The sequence below is a fragment of the Myotis daubentonii genome, chromosome 4 (assembly GCF_963259705.1).
Source record: "Myotis daubentonii chromosome 4, mMyoDau2.1, whole genome shotgun sequence".
In the NCBI taxonomy this organism is placed as follows: Eukaryota; Metazoa; Chordata; class Mammalia; order Chiroptera; family Vespertilionidae; genus Myotis; species Myotis daubentonii.
Genome location: NC_081843.1, coordinates 89,358,176 through 89,382,021, shown reverse-complemented (window position 1 = coordinate 89,382,021; position 23,846 = coordinate 89,358,176).

The window sequence follows — 23,846 nt, the reverse complement described above, 5'->3', positions numbered from 1 at the left end:
TTCCATAGTGGCTACACCAGTCTGCATTCCCACCAGCAGTGCATGAGGGTTCCCTTTTCTCCACATCTGCACCAATACTTTTTGTTGATTTATTGATAATAACAATTCTGACAGGTGTGAACTGATATCTCATTGTAGTTTTAATTTGCATTTCTCTGATGATTAGTAATGATGAGTATCTTTTTATATGACAACTAGAGGCCCAACACACAAATATGCTTGCAAGAATAGCCCTTCCTTCCCAGAGCTGCCGGCACCAGCTTCCCTCCGGCACCCAGGACCTGGGCTGCTTCGCTCCGGCTGCTGCCAGACACATGGGACCCAGACTGCTTTGCTCCAGCCACCACCAGGCATCTGGGACCAGGGCTGCTTTGCTCCGGCCGCTGCTGCCACCCCTGGTGTGTGTCCGCTGGGGCTGGGGGTTGCACACAATCCTCTCCCACCAATCTATGTGTAGCTCCTCCTGAGCAGTCATGATGCAGCCTCCTCCTGAGCCGGTCATGATGCCCTGCTAATATATATATATATATGCCATCTGTATGTTCTCTTTGGTTCTTCACCCATTTTTTAATTGGAATATTTTTGGTGGGGGTTTTTGTGGATTTTGTTTTGTTTTCTGTGTTATTGTTTTTTTGTTTGTTTGTTTTTTGCATTGAGATATATAAGTTCTTTATAAGTTTTGGATATTCACCACTTAACAAATGTATCATTGGCAAATATGTTCTCCCACTTAGCGGATTGTCTTTTCATTGGTTTTCTTTGCTGTGCAAAACTTTTTTAGTTTGATCTAGTCCCATTTGTTCATTTTTCTTTTGCTTCCCTTGCCGAGAGGAAACATCAGAAAAACATTGCTATGAGAAATATCCAAGATTTTACTGCCTATGTTTTCTTCTAGGCTTTTATGGTTTCAAGTAAAGTTACTACTTGTTAAGAGTGGAATGCTAGAGGTCTAGAGAAAGCTCCAGAAATTTCCTAGTATAGCCGTGTTACCTTCTCTGAAGAGATGCAGCCCCAGAGAGGGAGACACTGACCACAAATCTCAGCTAGTTAGTAGACAGCAGAGGGAGTAACCAGAAATGACTTGATTCTCAATCCAGTGGCTTTCCAAGAAGATGCACACCCAGTGTGAGCAGTCAGGTGGTAGACCACAGATCACAGAATCAACTCTATGTACCGAGACTCCATGGAATATATTCTGTGCAGTGTTGTGTGGTAGGTCACAGAAATGGAAGGACATGCATGCTATCCCTTCTGCCAAATTGTTCTGTCCCAGGACCTGTTTGTCTTGGTCCCTGTGGTCACTCAGAGTCCATAGGGGCAGTTCCTCATAGAAACCTTCTCAACACTGGGTCCCCTTGCCAGCCTGTCACCCTCAATGCTCACTCTGCATGTGTATGAGAACAGCCAGGCCATTGTTTTAGCTTCTTGATGTTTTGTCTGTCTCCCCACAGCTGTCCCCATCACAGCCCCAAGAATGGCAGGGTCTCACCTGCCTTCTCTGCTCTTTCCTCAGCAGTGCCCAGCACATGATAGCTTCTCAATAAATAATTAGTGACCTTGTCAAGCTTTGGTTTCTGGATTATGCTACAATATAAAGGTTTTTCACATGAAAAAATACTGTTTCCAATGTATGGCCATGACTGCACCTTAAAGTGCAATTTGTTCTAGAGTTTTAAATAATGTGAGTATTAACACACTTAGAAGCACATTCAGAACTCCCCAGAATTGGACACTGAAGTTGCCAAGGGAAACTTTTTTTAAGTTGAATATGTCTTCATTCTCATCAGACATTTTGATTCCTGGGTGCACCCAATGATGGACTCAAATTATACCAAAACCAGTTTTTGTCATTGTTTTTCTCAGTGGAAAAAAAAGCAAACAATTGAGTCAATGTTATAATGCAAAAACTTTCTTTTAATAATAACACAACATGACTTTTTTCTTATAATTTCACTTTTCAGAAAGTTGCAAGTATTTTGAGCTCAGTATTTAGAATGAGTTGAAAGAAGTATAAAATCCAACAATAATAATCATGCTCGTTTTTAATATATTTTTATTGATTTCAAAGAGGAAGGGAGAGGGAGCGAGAAATAGAAACATCAATGTTGAGAAAGACTCATTGATTGACTGCCTCCTGAAAACCCCACATTGGGTATCGAGCCCACAACCAGGCACATGCTCTAAACAAGAATCGAACCGTGACCTCCTGGTTCATAAGTCCACACTCAAACACTGAACCACGCTGGCTGGGTGTGTGTTCATTTTTAATTAGTTTTGGTAATACCATAAGAGCTGCCTTAATGGCTACCCCCAGCGCACCATTTTACCACTTGAAACCAATGGCATTGAGTTCCTGTGCCTAAGAGACAAATAGAGTGGCATTGGTTGAGGTTCTCACCAACTCATTGAAAACTCAGCACTTTTTTCTACTACATATACTTAAGAAAGGCTTTTGTTGTTATTGTGTTAATAGTATTTCTGAGTTATCAACATTAAATTAAATAGTAGTGTAACTATTTCAAACTCAGTGGCTGGGATTTCATTTTATTTTTTTGTTTTTGCTCTCATGGAAATGCCAGTGGGCTCTCCATGGGTCAGAAGGCTGCATGCTACAGTTCCAAGTTCCAGTGAATGCAGACATATAGTGGGGGCACTTAGGGAAATGCTCCCACCTCCGCTGAAAGTCATCACTTTAAGTTTTCTGAGCAGATTCACCCAATAATGTACATGAATTCTGTGCTGATGGGAACATGCTTTACATTAAATTTTCACTGGTATTCAAAGTTTATGCAATATGAAAACATTGTCTTGGAAGCAGAAGTAAATCGAAAGTTTGACCTTGATCAGACAATCCCAATTAAAATCAGAAACCTCAGATGTTACCAAATAAGTCAGAATAGTATCTTTGAAAAGTTGATTGTATTTTGCCAAAATGTCTAATCCCACTATCATAACACATACACACACACAAACACCCTGTATCAGCCTCAGGTTCAAGCAGCAAGTAGGCAAATTGCTGGAGTCAGACATGACCAAAAATTAAGAAAGTAAAATTTAAAAATAAAGTATCTTCAAACAAAGGCCCAGGATTTGGGGAGACAGGCACTTTGAAATTGTGAGGGAGCCTCATCCTCCGACGGGGTGTCTGATAGATGAGGTTTCCCCAGAGAGAACTGGCAGTTCTGTACAGTTATCCCCACAGGTCCCATGTGCTATGTCCTGGGGGTGCGCCTTTACTCACACACTGAGGCAGGGAAGCAGGAGAGCTTTCAGGGCTGCATTGGAGATCACTTTCACAGAAAATAGATCATCCTTGCTAATTCACTCTATTTTTCTCCTAGCATCTGTTTGCATGCTACATTCACCTGGTCTTGCCTGTAGGGTAAGATCCACCCTCATTTTCTAGTCCCTCACAAAGTGGATTTTTTGCCTTTGTATCCATATGACTTGCTCTATACCTAGGAGCCCCTCCTCCATTCACAGACCCAGGGCCCTGTCATCCCTGAGCCTGCCCTCACATGGGCCTGCAGGAAGTTACCTGAAATCCATGGTTTTATGGACAGGAGAGTGCTCCTCCCAGCCCTGCAGTTAGGCCAAAACCATCCATTCTGAGATCACAGCCTGTCCCAGTCAGAACCACTCTTTTCAATTAAATGCTGTGAACTCAGACATGCCTCTATCACTGGGACTTCCTTTTATGCCTGCATTTGATACCTCTATCACCTACCTGCATTGACTTTTTTCATGATTATAATTCTACCCAATTGTTTTTCTCACCCACTCAATCATATTAAGTGTCTTTTTACATCTAATTCTAAGTCCTGTATCTGTCTTCTAGGACTAGACCTCTATTTTCAAATACCTGCTGGGCACCGCCCCCTTTGGATCCTTTCATAACCCCCTCACAAGGATGTTTTCTTTTTCCATAGATTCCATATTTCTATTAGAATAGACCATCTCTCCATACACAAATTCTCAAAGCTTTGTGGTCAGGCTTGAGCCCCATGCCTTCCACATTGATCTGCTCCTGCATTGCTTCTGCCCTATCTCGGAGCAGTCCTCAGGCCTCCTTCCAAGAGGAAGGGAATTGCTTCCTCCAGATCTCCCTAGCTCAGCCCTCTCCCCATCCTACTCCATCCTGCACACATCTGGGCAATTGATGTTCTTAAAATGCACATATGATTATGTCATATCCAACTCAAAACCAATGTCGGTTGCCTTTTGTTTCCTAATAAATTGAGGTCATATTACTCATCCACCAACATTCCCACCATCCCTGGCCTCCCTGAGGGTTCTCTTCCCTAGGGCTGTTCTTGTAATGAAAACAGTTGTGTCCTGATTTCCAATACAGAAATCAAAGGGCAATGTTTAGTACCCATCTTCCTGATTTCTCCTAAAATGCTGAGTACTCTGTCCTTCCTTGTCTCTGTCATCTCTTTGCTATGCATTTATATTTCCACCTTGTCTTTTTCTGGTCCACTCTTAATGTATTCTAGCTTCTTAGTTCTTGTTTTTCCTGTCATCCCAGGAGACCTCCTGCTCTCCAAAGCCTCGAGCCTCCATCTCTTTATCTTTTGGTAACAGAAAGTCACCATGTCTGCTCATACCATTCACCTAAGGTCCAGACACACATTTCTAAATTCCAAGTGATGATCCTGGGAATGCCAGACAACCTACCCACACCTAGCGCCTGGTCTACATCCTATATTTAGGATTTGAGTTAATAAAACAACATCCTCCTTATCTCCCAAGAGATGCATTTCAGAACCAAGCCTCTAGCCAGAGTGTGTTTCTTAAAATTGCATTAATAGTCTATATTTCCTAAGACTCGGTGCTTTGAGCATACTTGGCACCTTCTGGCATTTCCCCAACTAACTCCCCCCCCCCCCCCATCAGTTCCTGCTCAGCCTTGAAGACCACACAGGACTTTAGAAACCCTCGCTGCTGCTTTCTTGGCTCTCAAAGCCTTCTGCTCACTCTAATCTGGAGAATCACTGCAGTTCATTTGAATTTTGGGTTTGCATGCATGTCTCTGACACAAGATCATGACTGTCTTGAAAGCAGAAGCTTTGTTTTATGTATTTGTGTATTCTGATTTCCTCCACAAATTAGGTCTGGAACAAAAATATGTTCCATAAATGCTGGTTGAATTACTTATGTTAATTGCATTAACTTAAATAAATGCAATGGTAAATGAAGACAAAGCAAATGCAATTTTGAGAAGAGAAGATTTCCTCAATTATTCTTCTGATTAGTAAAAGTTGACAGAAAAATTGGATGAATGGAGTGGTATTTAGAGTGGCATAAATATATGAAACTAAAATGGATGGAAAAAAACTTACTAGAAAGATGTTTAAAAATCAGCAGTAGTTTCTTAGATTGATGATAATTAAAAAACAAATTTGAAGGTAACAAATGTGCTTAGCTTCAAATTATTGGAACACAAGTATGGTACTTCTGTTCCTCAAAAAAAAAAACATATTGAAGAGTGAACATTTGCAATAATTTATGTTCTTAAATGATAATTTAATAAAACTTAAAGAATTTATATGTGAAGTCCATTTGCAAGAGTGATAGTTGAACACATTTTTTTATTGTGTATAGGCTACTCAACATTTATCTATAACCAAAGCTAATTGTATTGGGAATGAGATGATTTTCAAATTTCCAAAGGGTCAGTACAGTGAAATAAAATGGTTCTTTATTTTATTTCAAAGGAAATAAATTGACAAGTGGCATTACTGTTTATGATTGTCAAAATAGAAGCTGAATTACACTTAAAACAGAGTTAATAAATCCAAAAGGGTTGAGGCAGGCCATTCTGTCACAATCTTACAGATCAGTTCTATCAGTTCTATTGACCTTTAGGCAATTGGGGTGTATGGGAAAAAACAATGAATCAATTGGTTTAATAAAGCATGCACATTTCAGAAGTTCTGTTTATGATAGAACAGACCATATATTGGTACATGTAGAAGTTATGCAGTTCTACATATTTTATTATCACTGATATATGAGTGCTAAATTTCGAAATACATCTGGCATAAAGGATGAGAAAGTTATCTTTATAAACAAAAGAACAGAGGTGAACATTGAAGCTATGCAGGATGAGAATGCATTCTTTACTTTGTACTATCAGGGGTTTTTGAGAGGCTACAAGAAATACATTAGAGACTTACCTGCCAGATATTTGAAGGCCTAACACCTCAGCAGGAGCAGAGCCCATTCCCTGGGAAACTCCCAGTGGTGCCTTTGGAGCACTTCTGCAGGAAGCATTCATTGATTATTAAGTGCCAGATATTAATTTAGGGTTCTGTGGATGTGAAGATAATAAAATGAACCTGTGCCCCTAAAATTCTAGATTAAAATGAATGAAATGAATGAATCATTATTAAATGATAACACCTTCAGAATTAGCATGTGGGAAGCACAAACTTGAGAATAGATTTGAAATTCCACCCAACTGAAATTCAACAACTATGCCCAACACTTACTCAACATTTACTGCCTGGTAGGCATTAAGCTCTATCCACTCATTTCTTCCACTCACTTCTTCAGAAGGTGCCGGGAGCCGGTCCATGCTTGCTGTTTCAAGGGACCTGGCATATATGGCATACTGTTCTTAATATGTTTGCTCACCTTCTTGGCGCTGTGTTTTAACCAAGGTCACCTCTCCGAGAAAGGTTGAATCCCCAGGTAGGGATTTTCCCCTGAAGTTAGGGAGGGAATAAAACCCCTCAACCAAGTGCCAGGCGGGTAATTAATCACTTTAACTATGAACAATCATCCTTAAGCTACATAATCTTTACTCCCTGGAATGGAGATAAGAAACACCCTAACCTTTGTAATAGAGATTGATAGGATTGAATCAACTGGTATAAATACAGATGTAGCAAGACAGCAAGACACAGAACTTAGAACACAGAACCTAGGCACAGAACCAACACAGAACGTTCTCTAGAGACAGAAGAACTTCGCTGGAGAGAACATGGCAAAAGATCCTGGACAGAAACTGGCCTCAGAACCTAGAGACAGAACCTAGCAAGAGAACATGGCAAAAGATACTGGACTGATCCTAACCAGAACTTCGCTGGAGATCCAGACCAGAACTTGGCTGGAGATCCTGGCTAGGCTGCTGATCAACCGAACGCTGCCTCCGAGTCTTTCCCTCTTCGCCAACTCTGTCCACACCTTTGGGGACCCCTGGACCCGCTGGGGCTAGACCCCAGCATATGGCGCCCAAACAGGGACCCCTAGGTAAGCCCCACTCTTGGGACGGATAGGACTCCACCATAGGAAGAGGGTGGATAGTCTTCGCCGACTCCGTCCACACCTTTGGGAATCCCTGGAACAGGATTCCCCTAGGTAAGCCCCCCCATTGAGAACCCCCACATTCAGGACGGATAGGACTCCACCAGGGTACTGCAGACCCCCCTATAGAGGATAAGTAGGGTAAGAAGGTGGATAGTACAGAACTTAGATTGAGAAGATGTGCCATACTGAGTCCAAAGAAAGAAGACTCCGTATTGATCTTTTAACACATATGCTTGCTAGCAGAGGAATTAAGGTTACTCCCAGTCAGACAGAACGTTTTATACAAGAAGTATGTCCATGCTTTTCTGAGGAAGGAAAGGTAAATGTAAAGGCATGGGAGGAGGTAGGCACAAGGAGCTTTATCCTTAACCCCACTGCAGCCTTTCCACCCCAGGAAAGTGCAGGATTGGCAAGCTCTCCCTGGGGTAATAGATCAGGACTCAGGTAATAGCGGAAAGCACCAATCCTACTCTTAAAATGGATACAAGAGAGCATTTGGGGTTTTTCTTTTTAATGCCTGCTTTTAAAAAATAAAAAAGGGGGAATTTGCCGGGAGCCGGTCCATGCTTGCTGCTTCAAGGGACCTGGCATATATGGCATACTGTTCTTAATATGTTTGCTCACCTTATTGGCACTATGTGTTTTAACCAAGGTCTCCTCTCTGAGAAAGGTTGTTTCCCCAGGTAGGGATTTTCCCCTGAAGTTAGGGAGGGAATAAAACCCCTTAACTAAGTGCCAGGCAGGTAATTAATCACTTTAACTACAAACAATCATGCTTAAGCTGCATAATCTTTACTCCCTGGAATGGAGATAAGAAACGCCCTAACCTTTGTAATAGAAATTGACAGGATTAAAATCAACTGGTATAAATACAGATGTAACAAGACAGAAAGAGACAGAACTTAGAAAGACAGAATTCAGAAGACAGAACCTACAGGGAGCCTGGAGACAGAAGAACTTCACTGGAGAGAACATGGCAAAAGATCCTGGACAGAAATTGGCCTCAGAACCTAGAGACAGAACCTAGCGAGAGAACATGGCAAAAGATCCTGGACTGAACCTGACTACAGAGATTGGCAAGAGAACCTGACTAGAACTTGGTGACTGAACCTGGCTGGAGAACCTAGCGAGGGAACATGGCCACAGAACCTGGCTGGAGATCTGAAGCAGAACCTCTCTGGAGAGCCAGACCAGAACTTGGCTGGAGATCCGGGCTAGAGATCCTGGCTAGGCTGCTGATCAACTGAACGCTGTCTCCGTGTCCTTCCTTCTTCGCCGACTCCGTCCACAACTTTGGGGACCCCTGGACCTGCTGGGGTTGGACCCCGGCAAGAAGGGCCCTGGGCTATAATGTAGGGGCTGTGAAATCAAGAGAGGACATAACTCCATTAGCTCAAGGTCACAGGAAAAGAAGTGGTTTTTCATGAACAAATTCAGGCAGCATGAGTGCAACTTCCAGGGTACACTACTGGCCAACATCCATTGCCTTAGGGAAGATACTTTTAATCTCTGGACTTCGGTTCTCAGATCTGTGAAATGGAAAGACCATCTTACCTCTAACAAATGGGATTTACACTGAGTAGCCAGATTATTATGACCGGCCAGATTATTATGGCCACCCACCAGTACTTCATTGGGCTACCTTTTGCCTTCAATACTGAGGTGATTCTTCTTGGCATTGATTCCATGAGATGCTGAAAGGTGATGCGAGGAATCTGACACCATGATGAATAGCATCGTCCAGTTCTGTGAGATTTGATGGTTGTGGAACCAACTGCCTGATGGCTCTTTTAATTTCATCCCACAAATGCTCAATTGAATTGAGATCTGGTGATTGTGGGGGCCACCTAAGCAAGGTAAAGTCTCCCTCATGTTCTTGAAACCACTCCTGCACAATACGAGCACCATGGCATGGCGCATTGTCTTGTTGGAAGAAGCCATCTCCATTGGGATACGCCATCAACATGATAGGATGAACTTGATCAGCAAGGATACTTAGGTATGTTGTGCTATTCAGACATTTATAATAATCTGGCCCTCTAGCAACTTCAGCATGAAATTATAGCTAATTTTCCTACAAATGTCAAGTGGTCATAATAATCTGGCCACTCAGTGTAATTGTAAAGCAGAGGTGAAGGCCCCAGCCCAGCATGTTTCATCTGAATTCAATTATGTTAATTCCTTCCTGTTTCCCATAATCTTGAGTAGACCTTAAATGAGATGAAGTCAAATAAATTGCAAAGGTCCAAAGTATGGATTAACAGTTGACAAATTAAAAATCATTATCATAAAAACCCACCAACCACTTTCCAGTTAATTTATGTGCATTTATCTTTTTTTAAAATATTATTTTCTTGTTTAAAGTGTTACAAATAGCAAATAGTAGTACATATGTCTCCTTTTTTCCCCCATTGACCACCCCCAGGCCTCCCCTACCCCCTGGCACATGCCCTTACCCCACCTCCCAGTGTCTTGTGTCCATTGGTTATGCTTATAAGTATGCATATAAGTCCTTCAATTGATCTCTTACCCCCCTCAACACTCCCCAGACTTCCCACTGCAATTTGACAGTCTGTTTGATGCTTCTCTGCCTCTGTATCTATTTTTTTGTTCATTAGGTTATAATGTTCTTTATTATCCATAAATGAGTGAGATCATGTGGTATTTTTCTTTCACTGACTGGCTTATTTCACTTAGCATAATGCTCTCCAGTTCTATCCATGCTGCCACAAATGGTAAGAATTCCTTCTTTTTTATAGAAGCATAGTATTCCATTGTGTAGATGTACCATTGTTTTCTAATCCACTCATCTGCCAATGGGCATATAGGCTGTTTCAAAATGTTAGCTATCATAAATTGTGCTGCTATGAACATAGGGGTGCATATATCCTTTCTGATTGGTGTTTCTGTTTTCTTGAGATATATTCCTAGAAGTGGTATTATTGGGTCAAATGTCAGTTCCATTTTTAAATTTTTGAGGAAATGCCATACTGTTTTCCACAATGGCTGCACCAGTCTGCATTCCCACCAGCAGTGAAGGAGGGTTTCTCTTTCTCCACATCCTCTCCAGCACTTGTCATTTGTTGATTTGTTGATAATAGCCATTCTGAGAGGTGAGGTGGTATCTCATTGTTGTTTTGATTTGCATCTCTGGGATGATTAGTGACTTTGAGCATGTTTTCATGTGTCTCTTGGCTTTCTGGATGTACTCTTTCAAAAAGTGTCTATTTAAGTCCTTTGCCCATTTTTTGATTGGGTTGCTTATCTTCCTTTTGTTAAGTTGTATGAGTTCCCTGTAAATGTTGGAAATTAAGCCCTTATCGGATATAACATTGGCAAATATGTTCTCCCATGCAGTGGGCTTTCGTGTTGTTTTGTTGATAGTTTCTTTTGCTGTGCAGAAGCTTTTTATTTTGATGTAGTCCCATTTGTTTATTTTCTCCTTAGTCTCTCTTGCCCTAGGATCTGTGTCTATAAAGATATTGCTAAGACATATGTCTGTAATTTTGCTGCCTATGGAGCCTTGTAGGGTTTTTATGGTTTCCCATCTTACATTCAAGTCCATTAGCCATTTTGAGTTTGTTTTTGTGTATGATGTAAGTTGGTGATCTAGTTTCACTTTTTTGCATGTATCTGACCAAATTTCCCAGCACCATTTATTAAAGAGGCTGTTTTGACTCCATTGTATGCTCTTGCCACCTTTGTCAAATATTAATTGAGTATAATGGCTTGGGTCAATTTCTGGATCATCTATTCTGTTCCATTGGTCTATATGTCTGTTCTTGCGATAGTACCAGGCAGTTTTGAGAACCGTGGCTTGGCAATATAGTTTGATGTCTGGTATTGTGATCCATCCAACTTTGTTCTTCTTTCTCAGGACAGCTGTGGCTATTTGGGGTATTTTTTTTTTATTCCAGATGAATTTTTGGAGAATTTGTTCTAGATCTTTGAAGTATGTTGTTGGTATTTTAATAGGTATTGCATTGAACCTATAGATTGCTTTAGATATTACGGACATTTTAATGATGTTGGTTCTACCAATCCATGAACATGGGATGTTCTTCCATTTGTTTATGTCTTCCTCTATCTCTTTTTTCAAAGTCCTGTAGTTTTTTGAGTACAGGTCTTTTATGTATTTGGTTAAGTTTATTCCTAGGTATCTTAATTTTTTTGGTGCAATGGTAAATGGGATTTTTTTTATTATTTCTCTTTCTGTGAGTTCATTATTGGTGTATAAAAAGGCCATAGATTTCTGGGCGTTAATTTTGTATCCTTCTACATTGGAAAATTCATTTATTAGGTCTAGTAGTTTTTTGATGGAGTCTTTGAGGTTTTCTATGTATCGTATCATGTCATCTGCAAATAAGGATAGTTTTACTTCTTCTTTTCCAATTTGGATGTCTTTTATTTCTTCTTCTTGTCTGATCGCTATGGCTAGTACTTCTAGTACTATGTCAAACAGGAGTGGTGAAAGTGGGCATTCTTGTCTTGTTCCTGTTCTTAGGGGAAATGGTTTTAGTTTTGGCCCATTGAGTATGATGTTAGCTGTAGGTTGGTCATATAGGGCTTTTATTACGTTGAGGTATGATCCCTCTATACCAACTTTGCTGAGAGTGTTTTTTTTTAAAAAATATATTTTGTTAATTTTTTACAGAGAGGAAGGGAGAGGGATAGAGAGTTAGAAACATCAATGAGAGAGAAACATCGATCAGCTGCCTCCTGCACACCCCACACTGGGGATGTGCCCGCAAGCAAGGTACATGCCCTTGACCAGAATCGAACCTGGGACCCTTGAGTCCGCAGGCTGATGCTCTATCCACTGAGCCAAACCAGTTAGGACAATTGCTGAGAGTTTTTATCAAGAAAGGTTGTTGGATTTTGTCAAATGCTTTTTCTGCATCAATTGATATGATTATGTGATTTTTGTCTCTCAGTTTGTTTATGTGATATATCACATTTATTGATTTGCAGATATTGTACCATCCTTGCATCCCTGGAATAAATCCCATTTGGTCATGATGTATGATCTTTCTAATGTATTGCTGAATCTGATTTGCTAGAATTTTGTTGAAGATTTTAGCATCTATGTTCATCAAGGATATTGGCCTGTAGTTCTCTTTTTTTGTGGTATCTTTATCTGGTTTTGGAATTAGGGTAATGCTGGCTTCATAGAAAGAACTTGGAAATGTGCCTTCCTCTTGAATTTTTTGGAATAGTCTGAGGAGGATAGGTTTTAGTTCTTCTTTGAATGCTTGCTAGAACTCCCCTGTAAAGCTGTCCGGACCAGGGCTTTTGTTTGCTGGAAGATTTTTGATCGCTGTTTCAATTTCTTTGGTAGTTATCAGCCTATTCAGGTTTTTTTGATTCTTCTTGGTTGAGTTTTGGGAGCTTGTATTTTTCTAAGAATATATCTATTTCATCTAGGTTGTCCTTTTTGTTGGAATAGAGTTGTTCATAGTATTTTTTCATAATCGTTTATATTTCTATGGGATTGATTGTTATTTCAACTCTTTCATTTCTGATTTTGCTTATTTGGGTCCTTTCTCTTTGCTTCTTGGTGAGTCTGCCTAGAGGTTCATCAATCTTGTTTATCCTTTCAAAGAACCAGCTCTAGTTTTGTTGATCTTTTGTATTTTTTTTTTGTCTCTATTTTGTTTATCTCTGCTCTGATCTTTATTAATTCCTTCCTTCTGCTTACACTGGGCTTTTCTTTTTTTAATATATTTTTTATTGATTTTTACAGAGAGGAAGGGAGAGGGATAGAGAGTTAGAAACATCAATGAGAGAGAAACATTGATCAGCTGCCTCCTGCACACCCCACACTGGGGATGTGCCCACAACCAAGGTACATGCCCTTGACTGGAATCGAACCTGAGACCTTTCAATCCGCAGGCCAATGCTCTATCCACTGAGCCAAACCAGTCAGGGCCGCTGGGCTTTTCTTGTTGCTCTCTTTCTAACTCTTTGAGTTGTAGGGATAGGTAATTTATTACCTTTGTTTCTTGTTTTTATGTGGTAGGCTTGTAGAGCTATGAACTTCCCTCTCAAGACTGCTTTCACTGTGTCCCATAGATTTTGGATTGTTGTGTTTTCATTGGCATTTGTTGCCATGATGCTTTTTATTTCTTCTTTGATCTCTCTGGTAAGCCAGTCATTGTTTAATAACATACTATTTAGCCTTCAGGTGTTTGATTTTTTTTATTGTTTTTATTGTAGTTGATTTCTAGTTTTATGCCATTGTGATCTGAGGAGATGCTTGATATGATTTCTATCTTCTTGAATTTGAAGAGTCTCTGCATGGGACTCAATATATGGTCTATCTTTGAAAATGACCCATGTGCACTTGAGAAGAATGTATATTCTGTGGCTTTGGGGTGAAATGTTCTGAAGATGTCAATTAATTCCATCTGATCTAGTGAGTCATTTAGGATTGATGTTTCTTTGCTGAGTTTCTGTTTAGAGGATATTCCAATGGTGATAGTAGGGTATCAAAGTCCCCTACTATGACTGTATTGCTGTCAATCTCTCCCTTGATATCCTCCAGAAGTTTTTTGTTTTGTTTTTATGTATTTGGGTGCTCCTGTGTTTGGTGCATATATGTTTACCAGAGTTATTTCTTCTTGTTGGATTGCTCCATTTATTATTATGAAGTGGCCTTCCTTATCTCTTGTTATGTCCTTCACTTTGAGATCTAATTTGTCAGATATAAGTATTGCTACCTCAGCTTTTTTTTCATTTCCTTTCCCCTGAAAAACCTTTATCCATCCTTTCACCATCAATCTGTGTGAGTCCTTTTTTCTGAGGTTGGTTTCCTGTAGACAGCAGATATGTGGGTCATGTTTTCTTATTCACTCAGCTACACTATGTCATTTGATTGGGGCATTCAATCCATTTACATTTAAAGTTAGTATTGATAGATACTTGTTTGTTGCCATTTTATTCTTTATGCTTGTGTTCCCTCTTCGCTTCCTATTTCTTCTTTTTACAGCAGACCCTTTAGCATTTCTTGCATTGCTGATTTGGTGGTAATAAACTACTTTAGTCCTGTTTTGTTTGTGAAGCTCCTGATTTCACCCTCAATTTTGATTGATAGCCTTGCTGGATACAGTATTCTTGGATTCAGACTCTTCCTGTGCATGACTTTGTATATTTCATTCTATTCCCTCCTGGCCTGATGTGTTTCTGTTGAGAAGTCAGTAGCCAGTCTGATGGGGGATCCTTTGTAAGTAACTTTCTGTCTCTCTCTGGCCACTTTTAAGATTCTTACTTTGTCGTTGGTGTTTGCCAATTTAAATTATAATGTGCCTTGGCATTGGACTTTTGGAGTTCATTTTGTTTGGGACTCTGTGAGCTTCTTGGATTTGTGTGATTTTTTTCTTCCCTCTATCAGGGAAGTTTTCTGTCATTATTTCTTCAAGCAGGTTTTCTATTCCTCGCTCAGATTCCTCTCCATCTGGCACCCCGATTATGTGGATGTTGTTTCATTTCATATTGTCCCAAAGTTCCCTTAGTCTCTCCTCCTGTTTTTTAAGTGTTTTTTTCTAGTTGCTGCTCTGCTTTGGTATTTTTTCCAACCTTGTCTTCTAGCTCATTGATGCAGTCCTCTGCTTCTTCTAGTCTACTGTTGATGCTTTCTATTAAGTTCCTTATAGCAGCAATGTCATTTTTCATTTCTTCTTGGTTCTTCCTCCATTTCCTCTTGGTTTTTACACATATAGTTGAATTTGTCTTCCATTCTTTTCAGTGACCTTATGAATATCTCTCTGAATTCTTTCTCTGATATATTGCTTGCCTCCATTTTGTTTACTTCCTTTTCTGGTGATGCCTCCTTTTCTTTTATATGCGGGTTGTTTCTTTGTCTCCCCATGATCTCTCTTCTCCAGGTGTCTGGTTTTGTAGCTCTCTCTCTCCTTTTCCTAAGTGAAATATGACCTTTCTGTGAGAAGGTGCAGAGCTCATCCTAGTTAGCACATTCACGCTGCTAAAGATCTGGTGTTTCTGGGTTCACAGTTGTTCCCTGGGTGGTGTTGTTGTAGATTCCTGGGATGTATAGGTTTCTGATTACAGCCACTTTCCCCTTCAAGATGGTGTGGTCTCCTTGACAGAACTGGTAGTTCTGGGAGAGATTTCAGCAGCAGTGGAGGCTGCCTGGTCAGGGGAGCCCAGTCCGGCAGTCCCCAACAGTCCCTTGGAGTATAGCTGTCTCTCACCCACAAATATACACTCCTCATATGTCCACACACTCTCCTTTCATTCTATCCCTCTCACACTATCTTGTAGTCTGCCTTCCCATTGGCAGCCATCTTCCTCCTCCTTGCATTTATTCTTATAATTATCATGAGGTCGATGTCATTGTCCCTTCAAAAAAAATAAAATGACAAATTTGAGTGAATATAAAATGAGAGTTATTTTTGAGTCATAATAACTATGGGATATGTGACATGAGGCCCCACACCATCAAGTTTATTCAACATTTTAACAACTAGCTCATTGGGTACAGTTCTATAACGCTCTATAGTTGAAGACACATTACTTTAGAGCAAATCATTCAAGAATGCCTTACCTGAAGATACTTAGACTAACATAAGCATGCTGCCTTATCACTAGATAATATGGGACCAGAACAGGATAGAAACAGATGGCGGGGGGGGGGGGGGGCGCTCAGCAGAACTGATCCCCATACCCACCTCTAATTTATACCTCCTACCGATGTATCTGTAGCCTCTGTTTGCTTTGTCATGTTCCTCTGTTGGCGAATTATATCCAAAGGTAGCTTCTAAAATTACATAGATAAATCTGGTTTGCTTTTATAACAATACAAGAAGTTTGGTGCACAAAAATTTGTGCACTCCAGGGACAGGGGGGCTCCCTCAGCCCGGCCTGTGCCCTCTAGCAGTCTGGGACCCCTCGGGAGATAACGACTTGCTGGCTTAGGCCTGCTCCCCGGTGGCAGAGGGCAGGCCTAATCCCTAGGTGCAGCCCCTGGTCGGGCTCAGAACAGGGCTGATTGGGGAGTTGGGGCACCGCCCCCTGTCATGCACAGAGCAGGGCGGATCTGGAGGTTGCAATGCCACCCTCAGAAATGCTCAGGTAAGGGCCGATTGGGGGGTTGGGGCACTGCCCCATCACACTCAAGGCAGGGTCGATGGGGAGGTTGCAGCGCCACCCCCTGTCACGCACAGAGCAGGGCCAATCAGGGGGGTTGGGGCACTACCCCCTGTCACGCACAGAGCAGGGCCCATCAGGGGGTTGGGGTGCCACCATCTATCACCCACAGAGCAGGGCCGATCAGGGGCTTGGGGCACCGCCACTGTCACACTCAGTGCAGGGCCGATGGGGAGGTTATGGCTCTACCCCATCACAAACAGAGCAGGGCCCGTGGAGGGGGGGTTGGGGCACTGCCCTCTATCACCCACAGAGCAGGGCAGATCAGGGGGTTGGGGCGCCGCCACTCTCACACTCAGGGCAGGGCCGATGGGGAGGTTATGGCTCTACCCCGTCACACACAGAGCAGGGCCCGTGGGGGGCGGTTGGGGTGCCGCACCCTGTCACACACAGAGCAGGGCCGATCAGGGGGTTGGGTCACCACACCCTGTCACACACAGAGCCGCAGGGCAGTCAGGGGGTTGGGGAGCTCCCCCATATCAGGCACAGAGCAGGGCTGATCAGAGGGTTGGGGCACCTTCCCCGTCACGAACAGAGCAGGGTGGATAGGGAGATTGTGGCCCCACCCCCTGTCACACACAGAGCCGCAGGGCGATCAGGGGTTTGGGCGCTGCCCCCTGTCACACTGATCCTGGTGCCGGGAGACATCTCAGCTCCACTGATTCTGGTGCTGGGAGGCATATTACCCTTTTACTATATAGGATAGAGGCGTGGTGCATGGGTGGGGGCTGGCGGGTTTGCCCTGAAGGGTGTCCTGGATCAGGGTGGGGGTCCCCACTGGGGTGCCTGACCAGTCTGGGTGAGGGGCTGAGGGCTGTTTTCAGGCTGGTGGGTGACTGAAGCTCCCAACTGCTCCTTTTTTTCTTTTTCTTTTTTTTTTTATTCTGGGCCAGCTTTAGCTCTGGCTCCAGCTCTGAAGCCTCTGCTGCTGAAAGCAGGTATCTGGTTTGTTTGGGTTCTATAATCGAGACACTGTATCAACTCCAGCTCTGAGATCCCAGCTCGCTGAAAGCAGGTTTCTGGGGTTTTGTTTAGCTTCTATATTGTTACAATGTTTCAAACTGCAAGCTCAGAGGCCAGCAAGGCAGGCGGGGAACGTTGGAGTCCTCCATCACTGAAGCAAGCAAGCCTCATGTTAGCTTCCAGCTGCCTGGCTGCTGGCCACCATCTTGGCTGACAGTTATTTTGCATATCACCCTGATTAGCCAATGGGAAGGGTAGCGGTTGTATGCTAATTACCATGTTTCTCTTTTATTAGATAGGATTAAAGGTTTACTTTCAGAGTCTTTTAAATAGATGCATTTGGGAACAGGAGAGGAGCCACATTACTGACTATAATAATATCTTGCAGTCTAATGGTTAATTATTCTAAAAATTCTACAAAAAGCATCACATAAAACTTAAACAATATAAATCAAAACTAGTAAATCTCAATTTTGCAAGTCACATCTCTATTGCATGAATATGGCTGTTGGTTGTTTATGCCATGTTTCCTGTGCGCACAGGGATGCAGAGCACAGAACTCTCTGTGACTACTTTATTCCACACATCAAATTCAACCTTCACCAGGCTGGACCTAGCCACATTCCTCTAAGGCAGTGGTTCTCTACCTGTGGGTCGCGACCTCTTTGGCGGTTTTACGACCCTTTCACAGGGGTCGCCTAAGACCATCCTGTATATCAGATATTTACATTATGATTCATAACAGTAGCAACATTACAGTTATGAAGTAGCAACAAAAATAATTTTATGGTTGGGCCACAACATGAGGAACTGTATTAAAGGGCCAGAAGGTTGAGAACCACTGCTAAGGCAATGATGTCCAGTGGAACTTTCTGCAATGATAGAAATGGTCTATTTTTGTGCCATCCAGTACAGCAGCCACTAGCTACTACTGTGCAAATGAAGAACTAATTTTTTAGTTGGGATAAAATATACATAATCTAAAAGGTACCATTTTTATCACCCTTTTAATGTGTACAGCTCAGTGGCATTAGTACATTTGTCATTCTTACAAACATCACCACCATCCATCTCTAGAAATATTTCATCTTATAAAACTGAAACTCTGTACCTATGAAGCAATGAATCTAGGTATTTCATTTAAGTGGAATTGTACAATACAGGTTCTTTTGTGACTGACTTATTTCACTCGGTACAATGTCCCCAAGCTTCTTTTATGTTGTTGCATGTGTCAGAATTTTCTTGCTTTTTAAGGCTGAATAATATTTCACTGCTGTATATGCCACCTCTTGTTTATTCATTCATCCATCTTGAGTTGCTTCCACCTTTTGACTACTGAGAATAATTCTGTTAGGAACATGAGTGCATGCATATCTTTTTCAGTTTTGAGGAAATAAAATGTTATTTACCTAAAAATATATGTGAATAGACACATATGGCTAGTGACTACCATGATAGACAGCAATCTTAAAGGCTTAGATAGACCACAGAGCTCCTCTGAGTTCCTAGTTGGTCAACTCTCATCTCAAATGTTACAGAGAGAAACAGAAATATTGGGAGAGGGTAGCATCTTTATTTCAGATCTGGTCTCTCATTAATTTGGTTGATTGTACTGAAGTTTTGAGAAAGAATAGAAATTATGACCATTGTGGATGTGCATAGTTTTGCCACTTGTGTGGGAAATGCATGTTTGTTTGTTTTTGAATCCTAACCTGAGGATATTTTTCCATTGTTTGTTTGTTTTTTGTTTTTTTTTTTTTTTTGCTTATTTGTTTGTTCTGTTTTGTTGAGAGAGAGAGAGAGAGAGAGAGAGAGAGAGAGAGAGAGAGAGAAATATTGATGTGAGAGCAACACATCGATTGGTTGCTTCCTTCATGAGCCCTGACCAGGGCTGGTGCCAGGAAGGAGCCTGAAATTGAGGTACATGCCTTTGACCCGAATCCAACCTGGACTCTTCAGTTCATAGGCTGACACTCTATCCACTGAGCCAAACTGGCTAAGGCACGGATGTTTGTTTTTAACTGCTACGCCACCTGGATCCTCAGAAAGCTCAGCTCAGGGCCTGTCCTCATTCTATTGAATGAAATGCCTGCAACTGCTCCACCATTAGGGTCAATATCCTGACCATTATGTTGGCAAAGAGGCAGCAAATCACATTTACGTGGATTGTCAGGCTCATTATTATAAGCAGATGGCAGCTCATGCACTACAATGCAGGCCCGAAAAGACTGACATTATTTCAAATTAAAATCTATAATGCTAATACACATCTCTGAGTCTTTGTGCGGGCTTGAGTGCATTCATCTTCTGAATGATTTGCTGATGTGCCTGCTGCTCTGGCTGTTCTCACATGAGTGGAGCTAAAAAGAGGGCTTTTAACAGAGAATGGTTAACATTTATTCATACAGACTGATAAAAGCTAACATGCAATTTTCTTTACTAGTAGCCCCCTAATAGGAATAAATGGACATTTTAAAGAGAAATTTCAAGTTCAGGGGACCCAGGAAGAAATACTTCAACAAAGGCACAGCAATGCCATGCCCTCTGCTTAACACAATTCCACTAGGTGACTTCCTGTGCATTTAAAGGCTGGGGAAAGTGCCCTAACTGGTTTGGCTCAGTGGATAGAGCATCGGCGGCTGGACTGAAAGGTCCCAGATTCAATTCCAGTCAAGGGCATGTACCTTGGTTGCAGGCACATGCCAAGTAGGGAGTGTGCAGGAGGCAGCTGGTGGAGTTTCTCTCTCATCGATGTTTCTAACTCTCTATCCCTCTCCCTTCCTCTCTGTAAAAAGTCAATAAAATATATTTAAAAAAATAAATAATAAATAAAAGCTGGGGAAAGTCTTCCTTGACCAGAGGTGGCAGGAAAGTGCCACAAAGTGCAAGTTTTAAAGTGCAGAGCCTCGTTTTACATCAAAGTTTCATAAAAGATTCTGGAATTAGTGTGTTCAAATTGAAAAAAAAAAAAAGATGAAGAAAAGTTCTTATGCAAAGATTGATTGCTGTTTTGAAACCCCTCTATGCAAAACAGCATTTTATGCTTTCAACGACTATTTTTTAAAATGTGTTCCCGTGTGTGTTATATTTTTAGAAAGTGATGCATTTCTTAGAAAGTGATTTTGTTCACGAAGCATTTGAGCAGATGAAAAGTTAATGACTGATGGATTTTTTGTTGTTGATGTTCCTGATTTGGATTTCCTATTGCTTTCCCTGTGTGTTCTGAGATATATAATAAGTTAGAGTTTGTGTAGAAGCATCATGATACATAGAAGGTCCAGGGAGGGAAATTGTTCTTATTTTACTTTTTAATAGTTAAAAAGGTGACTTAATGGCTATAAAACACTTCATTTTGAATTCATTTATAACCAACAACTGAAATATTTTCTCTATAAAACTATATATTAGACAAAATAAGAACTGTTTTTAGTACAGAAAAGAGACCTTAAAAAATAAAAATAAAAATGTATAAGACATACTTTGTTAACTAGGATAATAAGAAGGTGGTAGAATTATGGGTTTGAAGTGACATTTACATTAAAAAGATTCAATTATTATTTTTAAAATTATTTTCTTTACCAAGATAGGTCAGAACCAGTAATTCAATCTACTGGGAGAGTTTGTTCAACGATGCTCATAAGATAAGCTTGCTGTCTACATTCCTATTAAAAGGGTTAATTATACACCCCATCCAGTAAAACCAAATGAGGTAATGTCTTGTTTATACCATAATTCAGATCTTGGCAAGCCAGTTACCCAGAACACAGCTACAAACCTCAAAGAGGTAATACTGGCCTCAGAGCTGCAAGGAGACCAACACTAACCAAGTCTCTGCACGCAACTGTAGAAAAGAACCAGCTATGGAATTTCAGAAACTAAAGAACTTTAAGGATAATTTACCTCCATCCTCTAATTTTACAGATATTAAAACGAGCCCAGGAATGTTGCAGGTATTATTGGACAGCACACACTGTGATGGTCTGGGTCACAGGGAACAGCTCCATGTGGCATTTCCAATGCTTCAAGGGCAACTCTGAACATCTGCATGGTGCTGAGGGCAGAAGAGAATCTGGCTGTGGACTTGGGAGAATGTGCTGGGCAGAATTCCAAGATGGCTTCAGGATTTTCTCCCCATGATGAACATGCTTTGTGTAATCCCTCACTTTGAGGATGGGCAGAACTGTGACTATACTGGAATGTCATATTGTGTGAGTCTCCTGGAGCTGCCAAACAAAGCACCATAACTGAGCAGTTTAAACAACAGTAATTGATTGTTCCATGGATCTGGAAGCCAGAAGTCTAAGGCAAGGTGTCATCAGGATTGCTCCTTCTGAGGCTGAGGAGAAGCTGTTTCAGGCCTCTCTCCTTGCATCTGGGTTTGTTGGCCATCATTGGTATTCCTTGGCTACTAGGAACATCACTCCATATCTACCTTCAAGTTCACATGGTGTTCTCCCTGACTACATGAGTCCATGTCCAAATTTCCACTGTTCTATCGGGATGCCACTCAAATTGCATTAAGGCCCACCCTAGTGAACTCATCTTCATTTGACCACATCTGCAAAGACCCTATTTCCAAATAAGGCTACATTCACAGGTACTTGAATATATTATTATTATTTTTTTAAGAAACATGATTCAACCCATAACAGCTATGTTTAGGCTCTGTTACATGGCAAATGTGAATGGATTCTACAGGTGTCATTAAAACTCTTGCTAAGTTGAACTTTAGGTATTCGAAAGGCAGATCATCATGGTGTACCTGACCTCTCTGGGTAAGCCCTTTAAGAGAAGGTCAGAGGCAAGAAGCTCCAAGCCAACAGGTGTGCTGTTCTTTGTCTTTAAGAAAGAGGAGAGGGCTGAGTTGCAGGGATTACAGGCAGCCTCTGGGAGCTGAGTGACTCAGTGCTAGAACAAGGAAGTGAGCTCTGCCTCATCCCAGCCAACACCTTGACTACAACCTGTGTGACCCTGAGTGGAGGGTCCAGACTCCCCACCCTCTGAAACTTGATATAAAAGTATATGGTTTTAGCCCACTGATTTAGTGGTAGTTTTTTTTTTTAATGGTGATCTCTTACCACCACCACCACCACCACCACTCCCCCCCCCCCCCCCCGCCTTTCCTCTGAGGTTGAATGGTCTATTCAATGCTTCTATGCCTCTGGATCTATTTTAGTTCATCAGTTTATGTTGTAGCAATAGGTAACTAATACAGAGTGTACCCTCTATCTGCACCATCTTGATATCTTCATGCATGATGTTGGGATAACAAAACCAATAACTAAAGGCCATTTTCAAAATTAAATATATATTAAATAAACATATGTTCTATCTCAACCCATTAACTCAATCTCTCTCTTTATTTTAGCAAGTCACAAGTTTGAGTGACCCTGAATTATCAAAGAAAGGCAAACTTTGTGCAGTACGAAGTTAAAGATATGTGAAGGGTACATTAGATGGATGCCAGCATGGTTTAACTGAGTAAAAAGTTGCCTAAAGAAACAATTCAGTATATTGGAAAATATAGTTATACTAGAGGCCCAGTGCACAAAATTTGTGCACGGCGGAGTAGAGAAGGTCCCTCAGCCCATCCTGTGCCTTCTCGCAATCCTGGACTGCTGGCTCCTAACCACTTGCCTGCCTGTCTGCCTGATCGCCCCTAACTGCTCGCCTGCCTGTCTGATCGCCCCTAACTGCTCACCTTCCTGCCTGACCGACCCCGCGGCTTTGTCCGGAAGGACGTCTGGAAGGACATCCGGAAGGTCGTTTGGCTGTCTGGTCTAATTAGCATATTATGCTTTTATTATTATAGATAGCAAACCTTTATTTTAGTAATGCCAATGGCTAAATGAGTTATTTCATTACTAATGTTTAACTACAGAATTGGTACTATATCTCACAGATCAAATATTTGGAACAAATATTTTTCAAACATCAAAATAAATCTATAAACTTATTGTTTGAAACATCACTTACCTTCCATTGTTATGTATATCCTATTTGCAGTGGTCTATTCACCCTTTATTTTATTATTTTTTTTATTTTTAATTCTTTATTATTTAAAGTATTGCATATGTCTCCTTTTTCCTCCATTGACCTCTCCCCAGTCATTCCCACTCCTCTCCCCCGCTCCCCAGCACATGCCCTCACTCCCCTGCTGTCTGTGTCCATGGGTTATGCTTATATGCATGCATACAAGTCCTTTGGTTGATCTCTTACCACCACCACCACACACACCCCCGCCGCCTTTCCTCTGAGGTTGAATGGTCTGTTCAATGCTTCTATGCCTCTGGATCTATTTTAGTTCGTCAGTTTATGTTGTTCATTATATTCCACAATTGAGTGAGATCATGTGATATTTATCTTTCACCCATTCTTCAATTCAACAGAATTTCTTGTATGTG